This window comes from Manacus vitellinus, unplaced genomic scaffold, assembly GCF_001715985.3.
Source record: "Manacus vitellinus isolate BGI_N305 unplaced genomic scaffold, ASM171598v3 scaffold_0_pilon, whole genome shotgun sequence".
Lineage (NCBI taxonomy): Eukaryota > Metazoa > Chordata > Aves > Passeriformes > Pipridae > Manacus > Manacus vitellinus.
This window is the reverse complement of record NW_021938789.1, coordinates 26,554,995-26,581,798: the sequence shown is the minus strand read 5'-3', so window position 1 is coordinate 26,581,798 and position 26,804 is coordinate 26,554,995. Positions and strand designations below refer to the sequence as shown.

At 37.9% G+C, this 26,804-nt stretch overlaps 1 protein-coding gene across 1 annotated transcript in view; it reads right to left on the bottom strand.

Annotated features, from left to right (window-relative positions):
• The window catches only part of SORBS2 (sorbin and SH3 domain containing 2), a 217,484-nt gene extending 191,472 nt beyond the window's left edge, over positions 1 to 26,012 (bottom strand). The window contains exon 1 of the mRNA XM_018070011.2: positions 25,886 to 26,012. The gene's annotated coding sequence lies outside the window, so the exon portion shown is untranslated. The remainder of the gene's footprint in view (positions 1 to 25,885) is intronic.
• Positions 26,013 to 26,804: the final 792 nt, after the last annotated feature.

Genomic DNA, 26,804 nt, shown 5'->3' with positions numbered 1-26,804 from the left:
AGATTTTCTTTTTTCAAAGAAGCAAATGGAGTTACAGTGAAAGTCTGACAGAATTATCAACATGAAACTAAAATCTGGAGAAATTCCAAAGAGTCCTTACAGGAGATGTACATTAAAGAGAATGCAAGAATAATACTTGTTTTGAGTTCACTAGAGGGGAACTAATTCACAAAGACGGGCAACTACCAGTTGTCTGACAGTTATCCAACTCAGGATTAAGTAGGAGAGCTTTTCAAAGTACTACATAAAGCAGCATGCAAACTCCTAGAAATACTTGTATCAGTATGTAAACACAACACACTGGCACCCAAGAATCTCCTCAAATAACTGTTTATAAACAGGTTGTATGAAGCTTGAGTGGCTGAAAGTTTTCCAACATAGTTTCGTACTCAAAAAAATAGATGCCTCAATATTTGACAATAATATTTTGATGAGCTTTCTCAGATCAAAGGGAGATCCCAGCAGAAATCTGCCTAGGTCCTCACCAGCAGCTCCAGCCAGCATGAGAGCTTACATTCCTCCCATCTGTTGGTTAAGAAGCTCCAGATGAACATTTAGACTCCTAACCACATACAGCTGAGAGCCTGGTAACTTGGGAGCTGACTTTTTGGGGTTTCTAGCTTTCCATTATTTAGAGTTTCTTGTTATTCTGTTTTACAAGTCCCAGTACAGTTCATTGCTCTGTCCATGAGAGGGGGAAAGAAGAGTTTTGATTCCTCTTGCTCTCCTGACTATACTTTAAGATAAAATATTAACAAAATATAATATTGTCCTTTTTGAGGACAATGTGAATTTGGCCCTTTGTTTTGAACTGGAAATACTTAAAATTCTTTAGTCAAATGTAAACAGAGTCTCAATCAAGATTAGGACAATCAGATAACAAGAAGAGAATATACATTTTAGGAAAGGTAAGTCACATTAAAGGTAGGATAGACTTTTCTCCTAAGGGTACACTGATACTGGCAGGAAAAGCTGCAAATGAATTAGCAATAGCAGAACCAATTGAGGTTGCTTTATGAGAGTTGTGCAAAAATACAGCAGAAAAACCTTCAGACAATACCAAGATTAGGTCAAAGAAAACCAACAGACATAAAAGACATGCTCCTTGTTAAGCAAGACTGGGTCATAAACATTAAGTTCATTCAAGGATAACCAAGGTCACAGAGGAGAGACAGCAAAGATGGAATGTAGTAATGAAAGCCAACACAAAACATGCAATTGAGGTTGGTGATAAATTTGAAGATTCAAGAGGACACCTCTTTCTCATTAATTAGCAGCTAGTTAATACTTAAAATAATGTACTATGGATGATACATTCTATTTTCTGAATATTTTTGGATCCCAGTTTGCTCTGTGCTATATAAGATACACAAGAAATCATAAATTTGTTGAAAAAGTGCAAGTTATACAAGAAAATAAAACCCCTTCCCTCCCTTTCTTAACAGGTCCATGTTCTGAACTCTCCCAGACTTTTGTCTTCTGGAATGTGTTCACACTATAAAAAAGGGGAACATTTCAACTAATTAGGAAACATCTGAACTGGGGAACTGACTTTCAACCATTTGCCTGCCAACTTTTTTTAAAATAACAAGTTGCTCGATTTTCACTAGGAATTTACCTTATATTGAAATCACTGCATGAAAATTAACTGAGAGGGGAAAGGCCACACAGGTGGCTGCCAATGCCTCTGTCTGTTTTCACAGATTCTGCTGTATTTTCATTACCAGGAACCAACATAATCCTGATCGAGAATTAAGTTACTAATGATACTAAAAGTCACTCTTTCTTCATTAGATGCATTTTCCAAGTAGTGCATTTTAGGGATCATCATCACAATGCAGTAACCCTTCTGGAGAGAACATTTGGGAAAAGTAGAAAAAGTAGAAAGAGTACTTTTATGTAGACTATGTAACTTATAAATCACAGCTTTCTTGGTCACACCCCTGATGCTGAAATTCTGTAAAGATTTACAGTGTTGTAACATGTCAACATATGCTCTATTCCTTTGTGTTCTGAAGATAAACAACTGTAGAGATGCCACTTCCATTTTGAACATTAAAGCTTATGTAAGACTTAATTATAGAGGAAATTGAGGTGTACTGTATCTTGGCACTGGGATGTGATACTGCACTTAAATCAATATAGTGATGTTATTCATAAACTAGTAGGCATATGGCTGCTGCAATGTGCAGCTAATTAATATTTCTGGAACTAAGGTAAAAAACCTACAAAATAGACACGCCAGGTGTATTGCATATCAGATTACAAAATAGTCAACACTACTAGCATGTGGCTCACACCAGTAAATCTCATGGTAAATACAGCTTTCCTACAATATCCTAATTTTAATAAACTGTTCCTAACCTAAGCACCATTATGACTAGAGTCAAAGTTCTAAATAGTCGTGTTGATACAGTGAGAGTGAAATGCAATGCCTTAATGTCTCTCTCCAAAAACAATTCGAAAGATTTCCCCTTGCAGAGAAATCAGACTCATCAAAACAAATCCACTACATGTAAATACAGGTCTGCTTGAGACAGCAGACTCAGGTTAGTGTTATACCCACCTCTTTGTTTTGACACACATGTAAAATTACCTCTTCAATGAAATAATTTTAAGGAATTCATACAAGTATTATGTGAAACTTCATTTATATTCCTTTGTTTGCATTAAAAAATGGCTCACTTCCTAAAGTATTTGGAAGTTGTTCATGGTCCAGTTTAAAGACCATTTAAAGACAGCTGCAATGACTACTTCTAGTAGTCATCAGTGAGTAAAACTTTAAATTATTTTCCACTAAGTAGGAGGAAAATAGTTGGGTTTGATCTTGGATCTTAAAGAAAAGCAGTGGAAAATTCAAAATTTGTATCTCCAAAGTTACTCCTTCCAAATATTCACCTGTCTTCCAACAGATACTCCTGTTTGAGAAAGGGATACTTGATATTCTTAACCCTCTGATATACATCCTAAGCAGCAGATTAAGCTAAAACTGTCTTGAAGCCTCCCATGGTTCTGGAATAGATGGATGTATCTACCATCCTCTGCAGTTTCCCTGTGTTGGAGAAGTAAATTCATAACTTAAGCACATTGATTCATTTTGAAGACTACCAAGATCTTTCAAACAGTAGCAAAGACAAGTACCCCAGTTGGGCAGGCTATCTACAGGCCTCTGGAGGTTCTCGCCTTTTAAGAAGTGCATCAGGCAGGCAGGACTTTCTCAAGAGTATAAACATTTAATTTCCAGGAAGGTAGCTAAGTTCTGCAGGCTTGAAGAGTGGCTAGAGCAGTAGGTGTGGGGAGTCCTTCACAGGCTTTTTGTCACATGTGAAGTACCTTCTCTTCCCGTCCAATTCACACCACTCTTGTATAATAATGATGGCATCAGCAGTTTGCATCAGTCCATGCATTACAGAGCAACTTTAGTTACTCAGATGGCATGTATTGTACTCTGCATAAACTACATTTCATCACGCTGTTCAGTCTGAACCAAACCTTGAACCTCTTCCTGCTTTTCAGGCAGACCTCTGTTGAAAGCAACTCCACATTTGGGTTCCTGACACTATTTCACATTAAATAGGTTGACTAAAAAATATGCACACACATCTATTCTCTATACCTTAGGAATGTGTGAAGTGATATTGATATTGAAGTGATATTGATATAACTATTTCAGCAGTACTTCTGTCTTTAATCATGGAGTGACACACAGAACTAACTCCTGGCTCACCTGTCTGGATGCATGTACTAAATGCTGAAGTTATTGTATATAACTAAGCTTTCTGTGTACAACTTCAGCAGGCCATGATTAGATAATAGGTATTTATAAATCTTTACAAACCACAGAGTTATTACACACCATGTAATGTTATAACCCGAATCCTGAAAAGCACTTATTTCCATGGGCTAAAAATATCTCACTCGTCCAGCTCTATGAATACCCTAGCAGTTAGGGCAAGTTATTTAATTGTTTGAATTAGGTTCTATGACTTACATATGTAACTGATATGGTGTTCCTAACAAGTACCCCCCCCAGAGACTGTGCTTAAAGAGATATTACTACACTACAACTGTTCACCTATGGGACATCTTTTTGAAAAATTCTGTGGGCTCTAATAACAACTGTATTTCTACACATAGTTACACATGAAAAAGTCATTAAAACTGAAATACAGTATCATTAAAGATCCCTTTCAGAAAGGGATTGTTATTGTGAGAAAATTACTTTCCAACATTTCAATTATCTTCTTTGCGGAGCAATTTACTGCATAAGAGACAAAGGTAAAAATGTAAGTGTATTGGGTTTAGATAGCAAGGCTTTAGTACCCAAGGGACTGCAGGGTTGGTTTCTGTAAGCAAACACCAGAGACTGCCCCCATGTCAGACAGAGTCAGTTACAACCAGCTCCAAAATGACACACCACTGGCCAAAGTGAAGCTCTTCAGCAACGTTGGCGGCACCTCTGTGATAACATATTTAAGAAAAGATAAAAATTGCTGTACAGCAGCTGTGATATAGGAATGAGAAACTGCGAGAGAAGCAATCCTGCAGACACCGAGGTCTGTGAAACAGGTTGGGGATGAGATGCTCCATGCACGGTGAACAGAAGCTTCTTTGCAGCCCATGGAGAGCCTACATTCTACCTCAGGAGGCAAAAGAGTCAGAAGTGCAGTTGAGCCTGGAAACGTAGGGGAAGATGTTTTTAGTTTTCTATTCATTTATCACTATCTTACTCTGTTATTAACTGGCAAGAAATTAATTTTCCCCATCAATTCTGTTTTGTCCATGACCCTAACTGGTGAACTCCCTATTGTTATCTCAACCCATGAGCTCTTCATCTTACTTTCTCTTCCACCTTGTTGAGAAGGAGTGAGAGAGAGCAGCTTAGTGGGCATTTGACAGCCAGATAAGTTTAACCCACTACAACAAAGCACAGTCCTTCAAAAAAGTAATCCCAGAAAGATCCGACAACAGCCCTAGGGTTTTCCTGCTTCTGTTTTGTCAGGATACACCCATCAATGTGTCTGGACAACCAAAAAGGGATACACAGCTGCATGGATATCATGTTTATGGAAGGACAGTTTGATCATGTTTGCACACTGAATGTGGTCACAGCTGTGTTCTGCCAAAGATATATCAAACTCTAGAAGCCTTCTTGGCCTCATTCTAAAAACAGCAGTTGCAAATGAGAAAATTTGGAACTCAGTTAAGTTGGGTAACACATCCTTTCCCTTTGGGGACATATTTAATATCCTTATGTGACAAATAACTTTTATAAAGATAATTTAAAAAGAATTGGTTTATGCAAACCAAAATATAGAAATGTTTCATAGAGGTTTTAGTTTCATGTTCTACATGATCACTCAATACCGTTAATTTTAAAAATCAGGTAAGCTTAGTATTCAGCTTAGGGTGGTTTTCTCTTCAGAAAGTGTCAGGTATCTCAGGAAGTATTTCATCCCACAAATAATTTTGACTTTGACAAGTCAATAAACAGTTCACATCTCAAAGAAACTTGCTAATTAACATAAGAAACTGGCCCATCAGTATTTTAATGGTTTTAGCTTATCTTTCAGGTAAAAGCTAAGCACTTACTTGAGATGACACAACATGGTTAAGGGACAGGAGTCTAATTTGGTACAGGTTTCAGTAGCACCCAAACTATCCGATCATAAAAGTCTCAGCACCAAATAGTAGCTTATGACTGTCTGTGCATCCAGGTTTTGACTAGAATCATAGAATTATAAAAGCTGGAAAAGACCTCCAAGATCATCGAGTCCAATCTTTGACCAAACATCACCTTGTCAACTAAACCATAGCACTGTCACATCCAGTTATTTCTTGAGCACTTCCAGGGATTGTGACTCCACCACATCCCTGGGCAGCCCATTCCAAAGCTTAACTACCCTTTTAGAGAAGAAATTCTTCCTGATGTCCCATCTGAACCTTCCAAGGCACAGCTTGAGGCCATATCATCTTGTCCTGTCACTAGTTCCTGGGAAAAGAGGCCAGCCCCCACCTGGCTACAACCTCCTTTCAGATACTTGCAGACAGCAATAACTTCAGCCTTCTTTTCTCCAGGCCAAACAACCCCAGCTCCCTCAGCTGTTTCTCATATGATTTACTCTCTAGACCCTTCACCACATCTATGCTCTTCTCTGGACATGCTCCAGCACCTCAATGTCTTTCTCATACTGAGGGGCCCAGAAGAGGAAACAGTACTTGAGGTGTGGCCTCACCATTGCCTAATACAGGGGGAAAATCACTCCCTTGGTTCTGCCGGCCACACTGTTTCTGATACAAGCCAGGATGCCATTGGCCTTACTGTAAGTGAATTATTCTCAGTATTGAAATAATTTCATATCCTGTCTTAAGAATGTTGCATTAAAAACAGCCATGCAGAAAAATATAATTAGAAATACTCAAAGCATAATTATCTGGTTCTCAGAGGTCACATATTGAGAGACTGGATGCAGTCTAATGATGCAAGATTAATTGGTCTAGCAAAGATAGAGCATATATTCTATTTAAATGCTTCTAGTTCTGTGTTAGCTTGTGTGAAGCTAGGTCAGTTCTTTGAGTGCATCTGAATGCTAACTGAAGGCTAGAAGATGCTTATTACCATCAGTCTCAAAAGCATGTGTATTTTCACTCAATCATCTCAATTCAATAAATCTTTATTCATGTTTTTATACCTTCTGGGTAAACCATTACACTGCATATGAAAGAGTTTCTCTCAATCTATCCCTTTTCACAAAATATGAATAGACCAAACAAAATCCTGAATGCAAGCCAGTTCCCACAATTTCTGATGTTAGCTTAGGTCTTTTCAGGGGAATAGTTTAATAGAAGCCCAAGAATATCAGTTTACTTCAGCACACAGTATCTATCTGTGTATTCATTAGCACTCCACCTTTGCAACATATTACATAGCTACTTAAAGTAATCTGAATCCACCAATTCACAATGAATTGAAAGCAGCAAATTCTTCTCAGCCTCAGCTTTCCAATGCGACCTTTCTCATTCAGTAGGAGACTGCAAAATATTATTTCTGTCCAGACTTTTAAGGTGAAACACCCAGAAAATTACAGCTACCCTAATTTAAAATGGCAAGTGTAAAATTTTGGGGAAGTTCAAAAACATCTGAGAGCACCAGCTGTGTTAAAGCCTAAGTTCTAAAAATAATACTTTCTTTTTTAAAAAAGCAAAACTGAGCTACTGAGAACTGTTTAAAATACTAAGAATTACAATCCAGTAGGTACATATTAATGGACATTTTTTGCATTCCTAATCACTGATACCCTTAAGCTTCAGCCATTTGTACATTTCTACATTTCTGGTCAATAATCCTAATCAGTTTTACATGACATTTAGGACGTGTTTACATCACTTCAACTTACTGACATTTAGGATATGTTTACACCACTTCAACTTACTGGCAGGATGCCAAGGTTATTTATTTTAGATAAAACCATTTCTATTAGGCCTTCAAAAAAGGTTCCCCTCTCCTTCCCAATTAGTTCTCACAATTGTAAACCAGCTTTTTTTGGGTCATACTTTAGTTCATGGGTCAATATACCCTCCTATCATCCTAAAAAACACTTAACTAATAGTTCTAGGCACCAACTCACTGTGTTGTTTAATTTTAGATCTACTTCTAAGGACCCAAAGTCTCCCTTATACACTGTCAAGTAAGACCAAGCACTAAATGTAATAGCATTAGAGTAAATACCAGGGTGTTTAGTTCTAAGTAACAAAGACCGTTGTGAAATTTTAATCCTAGATGGTTTTAGGTCCAAAATTCTATGGTAGACACAGAACTGAGCTCTGTGTTCTCTACATTCTGTCACGTTATTCTAATCAAAGCTATCTAATGTGATCTCGCAGGATCCTTGTGTAGGTAGTTTAGGGTAACAGGCTAACATGCATGTCTTACTCCATCAGAAAAACTGAGATTTACATCCACGTGAATTTGTTTTTAATGATATACAAAGTTTTTATAAACAAAACTTCCAAACTCTAGACAAATCATTGTACAACTACACAGTGCATTCTATTTCCTTTATTTTCTGATTTAGCATCTTAGCCAAATTCTTCACTGAAGACATGCAAGCATTATCCTGAAATATGTCAAATAGAAGATAGTGCCAAAAGGAATGGTGACATCACGGAAGGGCAAGAACTTAAAACTTCAGTGCCTGTGCACAGGCTGCGTGTGGCTGGTGCACGCTACATAAAATGTATGTGGCTGAACTCCGTATTTATGAATACCATACTGCTTCACTTTGATGTGGTCTGAACCATCTAACAATATGGTTTGGAAGACATGACATTACTTCTTAAGTCTGTCAGTCTTTACTTCACAGCAACTGCTAGCGATAGCCCTCAGCCACACAAGATTTGTATATTTTTGAAAATAGCATAAGGAAAAAATATCTTCTGGAGAAATGAAAAATAAACAATATCTCCTGGAGAAATATAAAATAAACAATAAACAACCTGATTATTAGGATACTGTAGAAAAGCATTTTATATTAATTTGACAAGATGTGATTATATTCATTGTACAGCAAGTAAAATATATGATACAGGTTCAGTCTGTTTCAGCTTTTCTCAGCAATACTGCAAGGATTGTGACTACTTCAATAAAACACATTTTGGTTACTTCAAGAGTGTGAGCTAATAAAGTAAGTTAACTCAAATGATATCTCCTTATTTTAGTGGAGATTAGCTAGAACTTTCTTGTTGCAGAGGATTGAGGTATATACTGAAGGAATACATGCCCTCTCCTCCACCATCCCCTTCCCCCACAATCATTGCAATCTAGTATAAGCAGCAACTTTTCTTTTTCATCAAGTTATGGCAACATAACTTGAGTCATTCTCCACATTACTTATAGTTCAGAATAAACTCAATTTTCACATGGGAAAATTGAAAGGACTACAACACCATTAATTCATTCGTTCACTGCTCCTCCAAAAAACATTTTTACTTTGCTACTCCAATAGATCAAACTGATCCAACAATTGAGAAATATTTTTAAAATTCCTAGACACAGATAATTTTCTGACCAATACCGGTCAGAAATTCTGGCAATATTCCTCATAGTTTTACCTCAAGTAGAACACAGCAATTGCATGGACTACTAAAGTAGATTTGTTTTTCTAGACTCTAGATTATTATATCTAAATTTTCATGATGCATGTAAGTTTTCATCTGTACAGTGGATAGTGATATTTCTACATTATTCCTAATAGTTATAAAATAAAATATTCTTGAGGATTAATTCCTTGATATTTAAATGCTGTTTTGACACCTACAGCACTACAGAGTCACTACTTCCAAAGGCAAACAGGACGTTATGAAAGGGCTCCCTGAAGCACTAGAACTCTAGGTCTATTTAAATATTATTCACATAGTTTTATGGAGTATTTGATGTGTTTCACAGACTTTCTGGCAAGGGCTACAAACCTCTGCTTCCCCATATCTGTTGCTGTGAAACACAGGGCCCAGTTTTCAAGCTTTTATAGCACAGTTTTAAGCATCACCTACATATAAAACCAGCTTGGCACATCTTGTATGCCATAACAGTCAGGCTTGCAAGGAAACAGATTTCTACAGAAAGAGAACACGTGTTCAATATCCAAATAAGTATATACAAAGCACATATATGTCTATAAAAAACCACTGCCTGTTTTCAAGTCTAGCAAGCGCAAGAAATTAAAATGAAAATTTTATAAAAAATCTGGTTTCACTTTAACTGAGGCAATGTATTTCTGTGATAGCCACGAGGCACTGGTGATTATGTCAATTGATCCTTCACTGCTCTGTCAAAGATTGATCTTCCCCTCCTAACATTACCCTTTCTCTCAAGTAGTAATAGTGCAAATTACCTAGACTGTATATTTTTTCAAGCAAGGCATTTAATAGAAACACTATATCCAATAGCTGGCTACTCACACAGCTAAAATCCACTAAATATTAAGAACTACCTGATAAAGTAGTTATTTTGTTCATTTATTTCTATACCCCCCTATTAGTATCTCCTCTCAAACAATATAGCTACTACAACTAAACTGAAATCAGCAATTAGCTATTTTTAATTTGATTAAACAGGGATTTGCTAATATTTCTTTTAGGTAGTATTCTAGTTTATTAATTTTAAGTAATTGACATTATAAACTGACTTGAGTCTCTGATGCATCAGCTTAGATGTGTAAATATAAAGATACAAGTAATAATAAATTTGAAGGTCTACACAAACAAGAAAACTTCTGAGAATCTAAAAAGTCTAACTTCCAGAACTATGATTACCTAGTGTGTGATATGTTCTCAAGTGTGAATTTTATCTATTTATCAGCTAATGTGTATCCCTCAAGAACACCAATTACACATTTTTTGGAGGTAGATATACTATCTTGGTTCACTCACCTTAGGCTAGTTCTAGCATGATCCTGTGAAGTATTTCCACTGTATTTAAGTGCAGTGTGGATAACAGGTCCATGGCATCATGTATTTTACAGATCTATCTCATCTAGCTGCATTGCTTGTTAATGGAAACAACCAGAGTTCCTCTAAATTATTTTTAATGTACTATTAATAGAGGGACCTTAAATTTATATTGGTATTCACTAGAGCTATAAAGAACATTGTTGATCTTAGTATTTACTTTACAGATGAAGTAGGAACAGCTGCCTTGACTTTCTTTTCTAATTGTGTCTGTTGATAAGGCTTTAATAAAGATACTCCCATGCTTCCTGCCTCCCGCTCCATGACTGAAGTATTATGGTTCTCTATCTTCTTGTAGATCTATAGGAAAAGGAGGCCCTTTTTGTGCCCAGTTATCACATTGAACTAAATATACATTCATGGTAGAATATTGTACCATTGTGTCAAATGCAGTTATATGCTACTACAGATACAATTAATGCATCATGCAGTAATTATTAAAGGTTGAAAGGCAAGACCATAGTAAAGGTGAAAGGCAGAGACAAGACAAATGAGAAATTGATTAAAAATGGATTCACCTAGTTCCATTTAAAAGATGAATTAAAAATAAAAATCTAGTGAAAAAGCAAAAAGCAAGAAAATTATTAGCTTACACATGAATCCTTAAAAATAGAAAGTTCAGTTTAAGACTGACTCAAAGCTGGATACCAGTTCGACATTCTGGTTTGCAGGAACTCCAGCAACTGCTATGCTTTGGTTTTGTATTTTGTTTTTGCTTGTTTGTTTGGGTTTTTGTGTGGCCTTTTTTTTTTTGATTGTCCTCAGAAGAAAGCTGCCCAGAAGGAGCCACTTGTGAGAAGAATTCATCCCAAGAAAGGATGAATTTTTGCCATATTTAAACAGAAACAGAATTTTTTGAATTCTCCCCCTAAATGAGTAGGTATGCTCATGAGTAGGTAGTCTGAGCTATTACTGCAGGATGTTTTATAGTATATATGCACAGTCAGAAAAAGTACATAGCATAATGAGAATGCCCATGGCATTACATTTAAAGGAAAGCTAGCATTTTAAATCCAGAAAAAGCTTTGCTATGCCAGACATCTGAAAAAATCCCACTGTAGTACATTAAGACCTGATCAGCAGCTTGTGTATAGGCAGGAGATTGTAATTTCAGAAGACAGATATCTTACAAGGTCATAGTCACTTTACAGCATGTGCCATAGGAAATGAATGAAGGCTAAACATATGAAGCTATCCCAAGGAAGTGATTCTTGGGAACTGGCAGAGATGGAAAGAAAAGAGTAAAAATTAAAAAATTCATCCCACTATTTTTTACAGGGCCCAAAACAAGTGCCTGAAGGAGTATAGCCACAAAAGGGAGTTTAACAAATCTCACTAGAATGAAAGGAGATGATTGCCTGACGAAGATACATTCTCATTATAAGGGGCAGGTTCAAAAAAAATTTAGTCAAGACAATCACCCAGGAAAGTATTTTGTGGAATCCCAACCACACAGGAACAGCCTATGAACTGAAGAAGCTGTATCTAGAAAGACACATCCGTAAGACGGAGTCTCCTCCATAAAACTAGTAAAACTTAGTGCCTAAGCTCACTTACAGTCCATGAGTCTTCTCAACTTTCCTGGTAGTAACTTCCTATGAACCTTGTCCCCTTGACAAGAAAAAATATTTGAAGATAAATACAACTACACAATTAAGTGCATTAACTTTTCTAAGTGGTACTGGTACTTCTGTTTATTTTATTCTGTTTGTTCTTTTAAAGAACTCATCATCACCCTTACCCCATCAAATCAGTTTCCAGGCTCATGCACACCTTTGCCTACTGTTTACTTAAGATCAGGTTCTCCCTTTTGCACAGTGTCAAAGGCACTCAGGCCTTAGAAAAAGTTGAACATTCAAAAAAAGTATCAAGGATTTATTCAAAGAAAATGCTTTTCTTTCATATGAATATGGAGCTCAAAGTTACTTAACCTCAAGAAATTCCCTCAATGCTTTTATTAACTGTAAATCATTGATAACTTTTTTAAATTTGTTACCAAAAAAAAAGCCAAGTACTTGCCCAGTTCTTCTGTTATCTGAATATATATATACATATGAAATTGAAATACTCCACAATATTGAGACATTCTGTTTTCCACTTAGAGATGTCTGAAGGCAAGGAATTGAACATACAAGTTTCACTATCTAGATAACTTAATTCTTAGATATAAGCTATTTGATGTCCTGTCTATATCTAACTCTTCATACCTTTTTATTATTATATTGAGAAGTTAATTTATTTTTTTTTCTGTAGAGGATCCAAAAGTCAAAGCATGTACAAAGCAGAAAGTTTTTGAACATGAGGAAATGGATAGGTAGCAAAAATAAAGCAAGGTAACAAAAAGCTGCGATCAGAGAATTGACTGGGAAATAAATAAAATTGTCTGTGTTTAGCAGTTCAGCTGAGAACACATTATTTGTAGACTGCATGGCTGTATTTTAGAGAGAATACTTTAGCTTGTTTGGACGCCTTTAAAAGAAAATATGGCATCTGGAACTGGAAATCTATCATAATGATTGGTGAACTTTTCACATAAAAGCTGTTTTGAAAAATAACACAAGGTATAATCTCTATCCACTGAACTTCAGAGATGCCAGTGCTGTGGTAAGAATATGGAGTCATTAAAGTTGAGAAAATTAGAGACACACGCAGTTAACCAATTTATTCCTGCATATCATATCAGGATACGAACTTAAATGAGCTTTGAAGACACAATCCTAGCAAGTTAGCAAGGATCAGAACTCTGATTTGTCCCTATAAATTCAGAATAGGACATCATTTTCTGTAGTACACTTATGCACACCACCCACAGTCCCATGCTGTGGCACACATGGACAGACACAACACAATTAACCATATATCACATTTTACTTATAAACACTTACACACTGACTTAAACACAGTTGTCACTACTTTCCAGAATTGCAACAACAAAACTATCTGAACAAGAAATGCCAGCCTCAGTTTAAAAGTACTGTACTTATTCAAGTACATTACACTTATATGTAGATGGATGCTACAGACAGAAGACAAAAGATGACATTTACTGAGAGAAAAATACCCTGTAGAGCTTCTGGTCTTTTAAATTGTCCCAAACCAAACAAAAGTATTCAATATGCTAATACCTGCTTGCTTGTGGTAACTCTTAACAATAATACTGTGACAGTCCTCATGTCACTACTCAGTGATACCATTGTGCATATTTAAAGCACAATGGTATCATTGTAAAAGCACATATTTAAAGCAGTCCATTTCCATAGAACTTCCATTTGCGTAACTGTAACGCACTGCAGAATCATAGTCCAACTCAGCTATTAGTCTGCAGGTTACAGTCCCCTTTCACCATTCCTTAAATATGCTCAACAAGATATGTCTTGTTGGCCTAGCAGCAATTTCTTTTTGATTCTGCTTACATATTTAAGTGCCACTTGTTTCACAGCAATACACAAAACCAAGTTATATAAGCAGGAAAAGTAAAAGGCTTCTGATTAGCCACCTCTTCCAGCTTTATTTTAAATCTCAAGACATAAAATAGTCAATGGAGATCACTTTGCAATACAAACCACTTAAAAATAATAGTTTACATTACAAAAGTGCTTCCTTGAAAAATATCATTTAACCTAATGCATCTACACTATAGCAGTCCCAATCCCAATTTTGAATGAAACATTCAATTATAATGAAAATATGAATACCTTGAAATGAGAACACTCCAGCACAAAAATGTTGCAGTCTGCTTGCCAGATACTGTACAGGGTTACAATATGCCTGCACCCCTCCAGTGTAGCCCTTTCTTCTCTGATCTGCATGGCAGCCTTTACTACCCCATTTACAACACATGTGTTGCATTCATGCACAATGAAGAAGCATAATCAAATCTATTACTTGTTGGGAAGCATCAAATCTTTACCTCCCTGCCAATCCGACAGGATGACTGGTGAGCTTACTACTCCCACCTTAACCTTCAGCTGGGCTCATTTATTTCCCAGGGGACACATTCAGAAAACTGACAGTTACAAGAACAGTGGCAGGTTAGCAAGAGCTCGTTTGGGGGAGGGGAAATTCCAAACCAAGAAAAGCTTCTCAAAAAAGGTTAATAGGTTTCCAAGCTTACATGTAGACTAAACAAGGACAAGCCTAATAAAATTAATTGCTTCACAATAGCAAGCTTTGTGTTTATATTCTGAAAATACTATAAGCTGTATCTGCTTAAAACAATATTGAATGGTCAGGTGGTTTGCACTTTTAAAGCATGTTAGCATAATCAGCCTTAAATTAAAACAGATGGGAATGCAGATATGTTAAGGTTATTAAAGACCTCTAAAGGATAGAGTTAAATAAGGTTACTTAATCCATCTTAGAAGGGTATTATGAATTGCATCACTTACACAAGAATAGCATTCTTGTATCTATTTTAGATTTTAAAAGACTAAACAAAATTACCAATACAACGTAACCAATGGCATGCACATAATGTGTACTTACTAGTCTTGGTTTTTGAGAGAACAAATAGAATGTTTCTTGATATTAAGTGGCATTCATACAGATCTTTTAACAATAAAGATGATATTCTCCTAATGTTGCAGTACATAGTGAATGCTCATCAATGAGAATATATCAGCATGTTAAAAATCAGCATGTTGTATCTATTTACAGAGAATGAGAATTCTACCACTAAAACCTTAAGTATTAGAAGTACAGACTTCTCAGAGGTTCCTCTAAACCAAAGCCCAAAAACCCCAAGCCCTTCAAAGCTTACAACACATTGATATTGTCAACTGTGCAAAGAGTAATCTAAATTTAACAATCTCACAATCTCATCTTCATGCATGCAACAGTTATTAGCATGTCTTTTAAGAGCTTGTTTTTGCCACAGTAACTATGATAAAAATGATAGTGATACCTCATTGGTTGACATACACAAGTGGAGTAGTAGGAACCTGTCCTCAAGCCTCCACTAATGTAGCAATACCCTGTTTTCGTCCTGTGAAACAATTTTCAGCTCAGTGGAGTTGACAACAAGCAGCTAAACCATCTTATAGCCTGTTAGAGTTATATACAAACCAAGTGGTAAACATGGTTAAGAGCCTACTCACATCAGAGGGAGAATAACCTCAACTCACACGCACTGGGTAAATTCTTAGCACCAGACTATCTTGTAAAGGCATCTTTATGCACCTTTCCCTGTGGAAGACAATAGGCTGTTTAGAAACTCAGCCAAGTAGTAGTGTTAAACAGGCTTTCAGATGAGAGGTGCCAGAATCAACTTCCAGGCAGAGAAACAATTTATGAATTCTGTTTGGGTTTTGGTGTGAATAGGTGCTAACATGCTGAGACTCGCCAAAGCTACAATGCTATGTCATTATGTACAAAAGCCATATGATATCCTTTTTTGACCATTCTGCCCTCCACTTTATAATCCCTAGATTAACAAATCTCTTCAGTTCCCAAGGTTAACTGAAGAGCAAGTAACAGCTCTGGCTCCCAGACTCACTTTTCTGAATTTAGATGCCTATACTGAAATAAATCCCATTTTGCAACCAACTTGGAAATTATTTTCAAGGATTTCCAACATCAAGGTGAAGGGCACAGAGACAGTTTAATCCAGTGGGAGCACCTAATAGCTAAAGTTCTGTCCTCATAAACTTTAAGTTTTGAAAGTGAAACCGAGGCTTTCAAAATTCTTCCATGTCTCTATTTTTGAAATTAAATGACCCAACACCTATTTTTAGTGTACAATTTGCAAATAATTTTGACATCTTTACCACTTTTGCTGCACTAGAAAATGCAAAAGTGACCAGGAATCAACTTGTTTACTTCATTGCCTTTGTAATATTAAACAAAGCATTTTATTCAGCTATAAATTACGTGTGGCTATTTAAAGAAACCTCCATTATTGAAGTTTTCCTTGTGCATTTATGTACTGCACTAGAGCTGCCCTAGGTCAACCATCACCTATTGAAATATTCAACTACATTTGCTCAACTGCAGAGCACTGACAACAGCTAAGTGTATTTTAACCATCCACCAGGACTAAAAGTAACTGAATTGAAATATAACAGCAGTACAATTCACTAAGACTAAATTCAATCAGCGCTCAGAAGGAAGGGGGATTAGAATTAGCATTCTAAATCTTGTTTGGTAGGTCACATATACACTTTCATTTCTATTCAATAGAGAAAGTTGCGGTGCAGAATATGAAGTGGAATCTTCACCAGCAATAAAACACATTATGCCAAAGCAAGTATATTAAGTGAAATTAAAATGCAGATAGCTCAGATAACATCAACATCTATAGAATCAGAAGAAAAAGTTAGACTCACAGGTTCATTACAGAAATCAAACATCAAGACAAAAGAAGACCTTCACCTATAAAACCCTACCACACACTTTAATATAGGAAGAACTAATATATTAATATCAGTATACTCTTACTTTTCACTATTCTAGTTAAAGGTATTTTTTAAGCAGGTTCATACATAGTAGAAGTTGTGGCACAGGCATTTTTTAGGCATGAGAGATATATACCAGTTTGCAAATAGCCTAAACTGACTGGTGACTTCTGATGAGCTATGTCAGTCTTCCTCATGAAGTTCCCTTAAAGAAGAACAATATATTTTCTTAAACCTGCCTTGTAAAAAAGGAATTAAAAAGGTTTCATGTAAAGTGTTTTGGTGGTGGTGGTGATGGTCTTCTGTTTGTTTTTTTGGTTGGTTGGTTGGTTAGTTGTTTTGGGGGGGGGTTAGCAATATTTTGAATGACAGCAGGAAGAAATGAAGAAGAGCCTGTACTCATAAGAGATCCTGGAAGCAAATAGGAAACATCTCTCAAGTCACAACAAAAGCATTGCAGAAACAAGAAAAAGCATGTGCCACAATTAAATTTTCTGTCATTATTAAATCAAAATATCAACATTAAAACCAAAGATCTGCTACTTCCCTTTACCAAATAGGTCAAGTTAATAACTAGTGTTCAATAACCCCATTCTTTGCACCACCTTTACAGAGCACTTTGGTTCATGTTTTCATGAACTAGAAATTCCTTTTTAAGATAGAAAGCAAGACTGACAAGTGTCATATGATTCTAGAAGCTCTGGCTGTTAAAAAAATTCAATTGCTTCAAGTTAAAGTAAGATGTATCATAAGTTAGAAGGTTACTACTTGAAAGAAGCACTGATCGAGTAAATGTTACAAATATTTAACAGCGTAAAAATGAGTTAATTTTTCTGATTCCACTATTTTTTGTGGGCTCTATTCTTTTTTCCTTTAAAAATATTACATGCTACTTGAAGGGCATTTGAAAAATACCAGTTAGGATGTTAACAGGCTAAGAGCTAGTGGCACCAACGTGCTGTTGCTATCTGAGGCATCAGTCCTACAACAGACTCAATTCTGCATTGGAACTACCCCTGTTTGCAGACCTGGGGCACTACCAGAGCTAGGAGGGAGAGAGATAGTTGGGCTTTAAGAAAGCATAGACAACACATTTGTAATGGAGATTGTAATGTTGCCTCTTTTCTCTGCTCTAGCCACCACTTGCAAGTTCAGTCCCACAAATTTGTTCTGTACCTTTAGGCTACCAAATACTGAGTTGTGTAGTTCTTAAATGGAAAGCTCTTCTAAACAATTCTCAGTTATTTTCACAGCACCTAGCTTTCAAAAAGGTAAATAGCTACGAAACTAGCATCCTTCTACTAAATATGATGTTTCTGTGCATTATCCACAGGACTCAACCTCAAAGTACATGACCTTTTCAACACTGCTGGAATGCGAAGCCTTGAGCTGACACACTGTGTTAGTATCCTGTGTGTCAAAATGAAAAATGTCACAAAAAACCAGCAGCTGCTTCAAAGAATGAATAAAAAGTACAACTTTATGATTAAAGAAAAAACCTAATAGGTGCTCATACCCTCAGGGGACTGCCATTTTCTCCAATCTCAGAGAGTCTCATTAGCCCTTCAAGTACAACATATGGGCCTATGTAAAGCTACACTGTAGAGAGCAAAACTGACAGAGATTTTAATCTCCATTAGAAAAGCTTAAGAGCACAACATTCATTTATTTAATCTAATATGCCAGGGTTTTACAAAGTCACAATTAAGAGAGCTTTCAGAGTCTACCAGCCAATTCGGAAGGCTGCTGGGAATTATGATGGCATTAAATATATTTGAGTTTATATTGACAATAGCACATTGCTTCAAATAACATTACTGTGCAAGCTTCCAATTGTTCATGGTACTCCTCCACTTACTATTAGTCACAGCTGACTACTGTAATGCATAAGGCAAGCAGCTGTTTGGGGCAGAAAAAGCACTAAAGTCTTCGCTGCCTACTTCAAACTTAACAGAGCCTTGGAAGCGCTCGGAAACTCTTCTTGCCTCTAGAGAAAGAGGAGAAAAGAGTCTGGAACAGAAAGTTACATAATAGTAAAACTGTGTCCTGCCTCAGAAATATCTTTACCTCTCAATTCACAACGCATGGGGCAGAGGGACCAGACCTGACAGTTTCTCTCCTCCCACCTTTGCTTCTGCTACATCAGTTTTCCTTTATCATTAAGAAGCTTTGGATCGCTCCAGATAAAAATGCCCTGGAGTTAACAAGGAATGTAATTGCAAAGTGGGCAATGACAAGAACAACAGATAAGACTACTGGTAGCACTTCATCCTAGTTAAGAATACGTATGAGATCAATTGAAGTTTGTGGCCAGTTGTGTTGAAATATCTTTTATAGTACAGTAGACACTTGGCATTTCTTTCACACAAAACTGCATTTCCTAACTTAAGAGAAACTGCATTATTCCATCTCTTCTCTCCCCAACAATGTCTTAAATTGGAAGTTTCTAGGAGACAGGGGATGTTCAAAAGGGCTAAAGACAGTATTATATTAGATATAATTATTTAAAATATTCAGTTTAATATTATTAAATAGAAGTAGACTACCTAAGGCTACCAGGACTGCAAAGTCTGCCTTTGTCTTCATCTTAACCTGTCAGTAGATATTATGGAAGACTCAAGAGTAACTTTTTCTCCTATCATATTTAATTAGGAATTATCTTACCATTTTAGTTTTAAAACTCGTTGCCTCCAATCCTCACTATGGATGGCACCAAGACAATTGTAACTCCGAGACTGTATTCCCAAGAAATGCAAAACAAGCAGCTAACTAACTTTGTTACAGCAGTATGACTGAATCAGTATTCCCAGTGAAGTTAGAGAATCTTCAATTAAGCTCCACGCATGCAGAAATATCTGAAAATACCTACTCTGAGTGCTACTACAGAGGCTTTTTACTTATCAGTTGGTTTTTGAAAGGTCACTTTTATATTTCTTGCAGTAAATGAAGTTGTAACTATAGTTTAGTTTGGCATCCAGCTGGTATTTGATTGGCTTGATATTTTTACACATACACTACGCTTCAATATCTGACTGAAACAGTTCACTGTTTCCTCAAAAATGAAAATATTAAAGATGTAAGAGTCTCTGAAGAAATTCAAATTCTGTACCTCTGCCAAAGTTGATACAGTTTCCGTGAAAAGCAAACTCCCCTCTAGCCTTGTGCCAATAAAACTGTGCAAATAACTCCAGCTCATATTCCACTCCACTAGGATTCAGCTGCTTCATAATAAATGGGCTACACTCTAACTCTTGTGCCTTGCCCAGCAGCACTAGGCAGAGGCATTATGTTGAGATCAGTCAGGTGGCTAACTTCTGTCTTAATTTATGAGCCAAGCATAGCTTGTATTTTCACTAATTGGCCACAATAAAAAAAGTTTGTGCTCTGGTAGTTTTCCCACACTTTTATCATAAGCATCACAAATGCCTAAAACATTCTCTCAACAGCTCAGGAGCCACAGACACCAAGAGCACTTTACCAGCAATAATCAGCTAGTTTTTGAAGCACATCTGCCACAGAATATCTGACTAAGTCATGGTGGTAAAACTAAACTCCATCTACAGATGCTTATCCACAGTGAAGTTAACTGTAGTTCTTACTATAACATTGACTATTTCTTGACACATTACAGTGATTTTATCTATACTAAGTTCTTATTAGGGTGAAGCCTAGTCTTGCTCTGTGCAGCATATTTTTCTTCAGCAGAATTAATGTATTTTGGTAAGCATCCAATTGGTGGTATTTTAGTTGACTCTGCTTTCCTTAATCCAATATTATGAAAGCAATAAAAGGCTTGGAAAAAGTGTAGAAGATTTACTGAAGCAGTTCTTGTCCTTAGAAGTAAGCATACAACATTTGTTTGTTTTGGAGGTGGGGGTTAAAGAAAAGACATCTTGACTATGTTCTCAACCCAACTCAAATCTTCTATCACTAATTCAATTCAGTACTGAAATGAAAACTCACAGAAATAATTTCTTAATGACTGACTTAAATGAAACATTTGAAAGTTAAGTACGTGACAAGCTACCAGGGCCAGCAAATTAAAAGCTTTATATGATACGCATTTGAATTTCATTCATAAAGCTTTTCTCCTCCTAAGAAAAAATTCAGTCTCATCAGCAATGTAACTAGGAAGGTGTGGTAAAAAAACAAGGTAAAAAATCACACATCTACATAATTCACAAAATCTTGAAATAGGAGAAAACTGGGCAGAAACAAGCCTGCCTCATTCACGCCAGAGAATTAAGTTTTAGGAACAGTAAGATTTTAGTCACGCCTACAATTCAGTCACAAGGTCCAGAGCTTTTGTGGTCTGGAAACAAGATTTCATAGCTATTAGTGCTCACAAACTTGAGGGCTATTTGGTAGATATTGCAGCAAACAGTTGGACTAATTTCCAGAAGGAACAAATATTGCCAAGTTACATGCTCTGCTTTATGGCAGACTGTAACAGATGCTGTATTTTGACACTATAGCAACACCCAGCAAATTCTCATGGTGAAATTCAGTTTTTCTAGGGTTTAAGGTGTTCAACCTTCCCATAAAGATACCAAAAGCTCACTTCCCTCATTTTGCAGAAAGTAAAGGATACAGTTAGATTATAGAAATTTGTGTGGCTCTATCTCAAACAATATCTGTATGCTTTCTCCATATTTAAGTCTTTCACTATCTTAGCCCATCATCTCATTAATGGATTCAAACTTTTCAAAAAAAGATAAAAAACTAAAAATTAATGCTTTCTAACAGAAGTCAGTGTTTTTACTTTGGCACAGTACTACTAAAGAAACTGTCAAAAGGTTGACAAGAGGAAAAAGGATATAAAGTAAAACAGTGCTGGAACCTTTCGAGGAAGTAAGTTAAAATACTCTCCAAACCAAGCCCTTACTGTCTATCTTGTTTTCTTATAGCTATTATCATACCTATAATGATAAGCTGTAAATAACAGCTTAGTAAGAGTCATCAAGGAGCTACTCATTCCACTCTGGTTATCAGGTCTATATTAAAAGTTTCTAAGGGGGAAGTGTGAAACATTAGGAATTAATCATTAGCACTCTAAGAAGAGCCAAGAATAAACAGTAGCATCACTTCTTGTGCTTTTTGTAACTACAATTGTTTTGCAACTGCACATATAGAAAGAAACAACAAAAAGCACTATGTAATTATTTTGTATTCAAGCAGCTCCTCAATGTCTTCAAAAAGTTAGACATTAAGGTTTGCAACCAATCATGAAAAAAAACCCATGAAAAATAATTGTCCATTGAAGCCAACAATTTGTGGTTTTTTCTTTTTTTTTTTTTTTATATTAGGATTTTAAATTAGATCAAAGCCACAGTCATAGGTTTGTAAGAAGGTAGCTATAAGAAGCATCTCTCCACACTGTACCGAACATAAAACGTCCTACACAATTAAAATCACATCACATACCAGCAAAACCTTCCTGAGGCCCAGGTAACCATGAGGAAGTCCTCTGTATGTGATGCTGTTTGAAACTGGAATTTGTTGTGTATGGTAACAGTCTGAGTGGCTCAGAGCCTTCTGGAAAGTGCCTTAAGGCATGAGGAGCCTTCATTGAAGTGGCAGGTGACTTTATGAGTGGCGTTGACAGAAAGAGTATGCAACAGGGGTGGTGTGCCTGAACAAAGGCCCTTGTGTGGGAGCTGTTGGTGTGGGCTTCTGGCTCTATGATGAGCTATCCTTGGTAGTGGTGGGCACTGGTGCTTGATACTGTTTGCTGGGTGGTGGTGGGAGAGTGGGAGAGTCTTATCTAGCTAAATGAAGTACATTCAGAAGGTCTTGCGAAAAAGTAACTTCCTGTGGAGAGGAGCTATGCCCAGGCTTGGTAGGTGCCTTACAATTCTGCCTCTGTTTGCTGGGGAAGCAGTAGAACTGTATTTGGGTGAGCACAAACTGGGTGCATGGCTCCTTGTGAAGCATGTAGTTAGGTTTATGAAGGGACCAGGAGAGGGGTGGTATGAGGGGAGGTCTCCTTAGGAAGGGGTAGATGCATCTGGGCATCTCCTGTGTGTCCTGTGAAGGTGATGGGGTAGAGGGACCGTGGGAGTAGTGTTCACAAAGAGTGTGTCCTGTTTTGGGATGCATCTTGGCAGCTAGGATCCTTGTAAAAAAGGCCCTGTGATAGGGGGCCCTTTCCCAGGAGTGGTAATCAACTTGAGAGTGATGCTGCAGAAACAGTGTGCTACAAGGCCTGTGTTCTTGAGCTAGCATCCTCTTGTCAGGAGGCATTGGTGTGGGCATGTGTTAAGGGAGAAGGGAACCCTAAAGGTGGAAGGTGTTACCTGTGTGTGACTTGAGTTTCCTACGGGGTGGCAGGAGGGTGTGATGGTGTTTAAATTGAAGTAAATTATGGAGTTAGAGAAATAAGAAAAGGGAACAGAGAGAGAAAGCCTTGTGCAGGAGTGGTGGCCATGTGACGGTGATACAAGAGGCAGGAGTGTACAGTGGTGGCAACAGCTTGTAAAGCGTTGAGGCTGTAGAAGGAAAGGTGGGGAAAATCTCTGTAAGCAGTGGTGCACAACTGTGCACAGTTTTCATGCACCGTAAAAGGTGCAGAGTTATGCAATGGCATTATAAATTAAGTGCTTCAAGTTAGGTGGGGCATATAGTCTGGTGAAAAGGAACTTGTGGGCAAGCATTGTCTTGCTGGACAGAGCAGGTGCCTGATATGGAAATAGTTTGCTGTGGCAGTGTCAGGAGTGTCTAAATGTTTAGGACCAAAGGTCCTAAAGGATTCATGGCCTTTTTAAAAAGAATTCTCCTGGGTAGGGTGTAGTCTCCTCAGGGAGAGACAGTGCCTGTGTGCAGTTTTGTAAGCTGTGAAGATGACATGAAAAGGAGAAATGTGTGCTAACGATTACTTTTATGAACTTAACAACCTTGTCTTTGAGGGGAGTTTACAGTCTGGGGAAAAGTGATGTCAAGTGGGGATGGGCGGAATCCTCAAGGATTGACAGAGGCTTGTGCAGTGTCACAGGTGGAAAGAGCCTACAGTGGTATTCACAGAGTAAGGGGCTATCCTTTGGGCAGTTGCACACTTGTGAGCCATTTCCAGTTGGCATGGGACTAGTAGAAGTGCAGCTGCAGTAGTGTTCAGAGGCAGGGTCTCTTCTGTTGGAAGCAGAAAGTATTCACTGCAGGATGGTGGGAAAGTTTTCCACAGGGAAGGTGCACACTGGCATATGTCTTCCACATATTCCACCCTTCCTGGGATGGGGGAGGTAGGAGGGGGAAATAAATGATGGTAGTGTGGAGTAGAGAGTATGATAGTGTGTTTCCAAGAGAAGTTCCTCGAGTTTGACAGGTGTTTGGATGAGCCTAATCTCCTAATTCAGGAACTGCTTCAGGAATGGCAGATGCCTGTGTGTCTCCTGTGTGCTGTGAGGGTGATGGGGTAAACAGGAGCATGTGATTGCATTTGCAGGCCAAATGTCTCATGTTTGCAGAAGGGACCTGTCGCAAGGGTTGGAGTTTTAGCTGGGGTGGTAGGCAGAGAGGCTGGTGGGCTACTGCCATTTGTGAAAGTTGGCAGTTTTGCTGCAATGATGATTGTGAACTAAAGAGTGTTTGTATGGGCTTGTATTGTAAAAGTGTCCACTGCAGGAAAGATTAGCCTCCCTGAGGAGGGGCAGATGCCTAGGTGAGGTTTACATGGTCTGTGAGGGCAGCAGAGCTGGTAGGAATGTGCAGTGGTGATGGTGTTTACCTGCAAAGTGCCTTGTATGGGAGGCATTTGGGTGGGCTTGAAGTCTCTGGAAAAAAGGATGGAGAAAGGAGGTACAGAGTTGCCCAGAAGGAGCAGATGCTTTTGACAGTGGCAGGGTGAAGTGTGCTGTGGCAGCATGGGTCCATAGGTTAAGGGATTCAGGCAAGCTTTTCTCTTGTGAGAAGTGAGTTGTCGGGGGAATGGCAGCCTTCTGTACGACTTGCACATCCATGTGTACAGCTTCCATATGGTATGAAGGTGGTGAGGATGGCAGGAGAGTGCAGTGATGCTATTCATGAGCTGAGTGCCTCATGTTTCAGTGGGCTTGTCCTCCAAGAGAGGACCTGTTATCTGGGGAGTCCTTACCCATGAGTTGACTGCCTTGTGTTTTGAGCAGCTTTCTAATCTTGTGAAAAGCAGTCCTTTGGAAGGCAGCAGCTGTCCCTAAGTGGGGCAGAAGCCCTGAAGAATGGGGATGTGTTGGAAGGAGCTTTGTCTAGGGGTGATAGGGAATTCTGAGGCAACATTTGCTGGGCAAGAGCTTGCTATGGTCATGGCATCATGAACAAAGTGAAGCCTGCTAGGCGTGTTCTGAGAGGTAAGGAGAAAACCTTGTCCTAGAGTGACCACTGCCTTTGTACAATTTCTATTTGCTGTGTGGGCCTTGTAGGCAACAGTAGTGTGATGAGTGCAGTGATTTATGTTTGAGAGGATTTCATCTTGAAAAAAGGCCATTCTACCAAGTGGGGATGGGTGGTGGGCGGACCCTGGCCTGTGAGTGGCAGATGCCTGCAACAATGGCATAGGCTGCAGGAGTGATGACTTGAATTTCCATGCATGACCTTCTTAGTTAACTATCCACCTCCCTTTCCTGCATTTTAGGTTTATTTACAGGGAGAAGTAAAGCAAAAAACAACCTTAGAAACAGTTAGCATCATTTGTTATCTTACCCTCTGTGGACTTTTCCAGTGCTGCTTTTCTTAGCTGCCTCTTAGATGCTTAAACAGAGGCAGCTTTCTCTGGAGTCTTCCACCCACTTGAGACACTCTTTAAAATAAGTTCACAGAAAACTGCTGAAGCCCACCTCAGACTTCAGCTTCTATTCTGACTATTCTCTTCTTACTCCCTACTTTTGAACACATGTTTTTAGGACTATTACACTTTGATTTGTCATTTCTCTTTCCCATCCTTCTCTACTTTATTATTGTCCAGCAGAGGCACAAGCTACACATTCCCCAGACAGCTCATATACCCTCCCAGCACCTACCTGTTTGAAGTTACTTGAACTCAGCAGGGATTTCTGTTCTCTTTTGTATTTATGCCATAATCCAGATGGAACCGGGAGGATGAGCTTGTCCAGTTAGGATTTTGCAAGCTGGTTCTCTGAAGCTGCAAGTATTTGCGGTGCCTGGAAGGCTCTACTGGTATGCTACAGCTGGCTATAATTCCCAGTTTAGGAATCCCTGACTTTGATCTGTCTACTGCTGGTGGTCTTTTTAGAATTTGAACTGAGGTTAGTATGGGTTATAATTTAACTTGATTGGTATGAAACTACTTTCATTCCAAATATTGTCGGCTGCGCCAAGCACGCTGTTATTCTTGGGGTATTCAGAGTCAGGGCAAAGGTGACTGATAATGTCCAAATTTTTGTTTGCTGTGGAAGGAGGTGGTGGGCAAAAGTTGAAAGGAAGAGAAGAAGGGAAATCTGACAAGTGAGTATGGTACTCTAACAACTCAATACTCTTTACTTGAGATGTAGGTTATAGGGTCATCCTTCTGAAAACCTACCAAGAGTAATAGCACTGGAGGAATTATTATAAAGGGTCTTCATGCTGAATGTTGAAATTCATAACTGTATGGATTTATTGGTTTTGAGAGATACTGTGTATGCTGCTATAGCAGTCCCCTTAAAGATAATATTGGTTTACATTGTTATTTTTCATGGCTATTTAAAATTCTTTTAGATGTAATTACAAAAGCTTGCTGCAGCAATAGATAAGGATGGGATCTGTCACCTGTTGCACTTCTAAGTTTCAGTGTTCTTCTCTTAACAGCACTATTTTGAAGACTTCTCTCAGCTATGCTGTTACTCAGTTATGCTGGGTTTGTAGATCTAGTTTCTGAATTGCAGATTCAGTTTATTGTGAATAGTTACGTTATAATTTTGCCATCTTGACTTAATTTTT